Source organism: Entelurus aequoreus, linkage group LG04 (assembly GCF_033978785.1).
Source record: "Entelurus aequoreus isolate RoL-2023_Sb linkage group LG04, RoL_Eaeq_v1.1, whole genome shotgun sequence".
Lineage (NCBI taxonomy): Eukaryota > Metazoa > Chordata > Actinopteri > Syngnathiformes > Syngnathidae > Entelurus > Entelurus aequoreus.
In genome coordinates, this window is record NC_084734.1 from 63,021,795 (window position 1) to 63,025,513 (window position 3,719).

Sequence of the window (3,719 nt, forward strand, 5' to 3'; positions counted from 1 at the left end):
CGTATCAAAGCGTGATTTAAAGCGTATCAAAGCGGGATCAAAGCGGCATCAAATCGTGAGGAACGGTAACAAAGCGACAACTAATTCGTATCAGAGCGTATCAGAGCGTATCAAAGCATAACATTACTTCGGAGATTGGGATATTCGTGGAAAAATTGAAAAAAATGACGGCGCTTTGCTCGCCGCTTTAAAGCGCGGCAAGCACCGTTGGTGTGAACCAGGCATTATGAGATCCCACATTATACAAAGGTCCTGGGTTCGATCCTGCGCCCGGGATCTTTCTGTGTGGAGTTTTATGTTCTACCCGTGACTGCGTGGGTTCCCACCGGGTACTACTGCTTATTGTTGATGACTGAAGTGCTGATATCAACCAAACCTAACCTGTTAAGTGCTTTGATTGCCAGCGGGACAAAGAAAAATCTATACCTGTTGAGTTTGTATGATGCTGTTCTGTACCGTTTACCATTTGGCATCAACACAATTTCACTTTGAAGTATGTGGTGTGGGTCACGGGTGATTTTAAGACCCTGCTTCCTCACGGTCTTCTCGAATATTTCCTGAAGGGAACAAGGGCTGCATGCCAATTATTTTACTAGCCCTCTTGATAAGGTTTTGAATTTGGGTTTTGAGTTTGACAGACAGATTTCCAAACCATGCGGAGATGCCATAAAGGATGACAGATTAAATGTTTTTCTTATTAAACGACATCATGGTATTGCTTGCCACACCATGGACCCTGAGCCTCCTTAGAAAGTGCAGGCTCTGGTTAATACAGGAGTCTTGGTTTTTGATTGATTGATTGAGACTTTTATTAGTAGGTCGCACAGTGAAGTACATATTCCGTACAATTGACCACTAAATGGTAACACCCGAATAAGTTTTTCAACTTGTTTAAGTCGGGGTCCACTTAAATTGATTCATGATACAGATATATACTATCATATATACTATCATCATAATACAGTCATCACATAAGATAATCACATTGAATTATTTACATTATTTACAATCAGGGGTGTGGAGGGGGGGGGGGGATATGGACATCAAGTAGTGGACATAGAGAGAGAGAGAGAGAGAGAGAGAGAGAGAGAGAGAGAGAGAGAGATCAGAAGGCATAAGAAAAAGAAAAAGTATCTGCATTTGATTGTTTACATTTGATTATTAGCAATCCGGGGAGGGTGTTAGTTTAGGGTTGTAGCTGCCTGGAGGTGAACTTTTATTGCGGTTTTGAAGGAGGATAGAGATGCCCTTTCTTTTATACCTGTTGGGAGCGCATTCCACATTGATGTGGCATAGAAAGAGAATGAGTTAAGACCTTTGTTAGTTCGGAATCTGGGTTTAACGTGGTTAGTGGAGCTCCCCCTGGTGTTGTGGTTATGGCGGTCATTTACGTTAAGGAAGTAGTTTGACATGTACTTCGGTATCAGGGAGGTGTAGCGGATTTTATAGACTAGGCTCAGTGCAAGTTGTTTAACTCTGTCCTCCACCTTGAGCCAGCCCACTTTAGAGAAGTGGGTAGGAGTGAGGTGGGATCTGGGGTGGAGGTCTAGAAGTAACCTGACTAGCTTGTTCTGATATGTTTGGAGTTTAGATTTGAGCGTTTTGGAGGTGCTAGGGTACCAGGAGGTGCATGCGTAATCGAAAAAGGGTTGAACGAGAGTTCCCGCCAGAATCCTCAAGGTGCTTTTGTTGACCAGAGAGGAAATTCTGTAGAGAAATCTCGTTCGTTGGTTAACCTTTTTGATTACCTTGGTTGCCATTTTATCACAGGAAAGGTTAGCCTCTAGAATGGATCCTAGGTAGGTGACCTCATCTTTCCTGGTGATAACAATGTCACCTACTTTTATGGTGAAGTCATTGACTTTCTTAAGTTTGATGTGGGACCCAAACAGGATGGATTCTGTTTTACCCAAGTGTATGGATAGCTTGTTGTCAGCGAGCCAGGTGCAAGTTCTACAGAGCTCAGCACTGAGGATTTTCTCCACCTGTTTGTGTTGTTTTCGGTTGTACAAATCATTCAAATCGAGAAAAGGATAAACGTTTCTTCAGAGTTTCTTGAAAGGTAATCAAAAAGGGCGGAAAAGTGCAAGACTTTGCGAAACAATGATGAGAAAAGCAACTCACATTCTAGTCCAAAGGAGCAGAGTGGAAGAATGCAGGAATTTGTCAGTCCACGCATGTCACCTGACACCTTTGTTGTAATGATAATGCATATATTTATGTAAATATTGTACATCACAGGTGTCCAAAGTATGGCCTGGGGGCCATTTGCGGCACATTCTAAAAATACTATTATTATTACAAAAAAGTGGAATAAACGAGCAAAATGTTGCAATGTTGACTCTTATAAGACAAAGCTGCCATGCAGGCAGTTTTTTTATTTATTTAAAACTTTTGTTGCCCAAAATCAATGTTGTTAACAATTGGTAGAAAATGGATGGATGGATATATTTCACACAGAAATGTTTGATTGGAGAAATATTGCATACTTTGTGTTTTTGACATAAAAAAGGGGATTTTTTTTTTTTTTTAACAAAAAGGGCATAAAACATTAAAAAATTAAATTAAACCAAAATTTGAATCGAAAGATTGATTTGAAGTTGATCTTGAAATGTAAGTGTTGGAAAAACAACAAGGCCCTGTGATGAGGGGCCGACTTGTCCAGAGTGTACTCTGCCTTCCGCCCGAATGCAGCTGAGATAGGCTCCAGCACCCCCCGCGACCCCAAAAGGGACAAGCGGTAGAAAATGGATGGATGGATGGAAAAACAACAATTTATTTTTACCATTTTCATGACTGAGACCCATCTGTCTCAGTCAGGAAAAAAACAATGTATTGAATTGGTTTTGACAATGAAAAATATCAAAATGTCCCCAGCATGATTTAATTTTTCAGTGTCATCATCATCAAGCTAGAGCAGCACGGTGCCACAGTGTTAGTGCATGTGCCTCACAATACGAAGGTTCCATCCCTGGGCTGGGTTCTTTCTGTGTGGAGTTTGCATGTTCTCCCCGTGACTGCGTGGGTTCCCTTCGGGTACTCCGGCTTCCTCCCACCTCCAAAGACATACACTTGGGGATAGGTTGATTGGCAACACTAAATTGGCCCTAGTGTGTGAATGTGAGTGTGAATGTTGTCTGTTGGCCCTGTGATGATAAATAAATAATAATTGATGAATGGGTTATGCTTGTATAGCACTTTTCTACCTTCAAGGTACTCAAAGCACTTTGACAGTATTTCCACATTCACCCATTCAAACACACATTCACACACTGATGGCGGGAGCTGCCATGCAAGGCGCTAACCAGCACCCATCAGGAGCAAGGGTGAAGTGTCTTGCCCAAGGACACAACGGACGTGACTAGGATGGTAGAAGGTGGGGATTGAACCCCAGTAACCAGCAACCTTCCGATTGCTGGCACGGCCACTCTACCAACTTCGCCACGCCGTCCCGTGATGCGGTGGCGACTTGTCCAGGGTGTACGCCGCCTTCCGCCCGAATGCAGCTGAGATAGGCTCCAGCACCCCCCGCGACCCCGTAAGGGACAAGCGGTAGAAAATGAATGGGCATAAAACATAAAAAAATAAAATACAATTAAAATTTGAATCGAAATATAGATTTGAAGTTGATCTTGAAATTTAAGCGTTGCAAAAAAAACAACTTATTTTTACAATTTTCATGACCGAGACCCGTCTTGGTCCCCAAACTTGAGGGGACA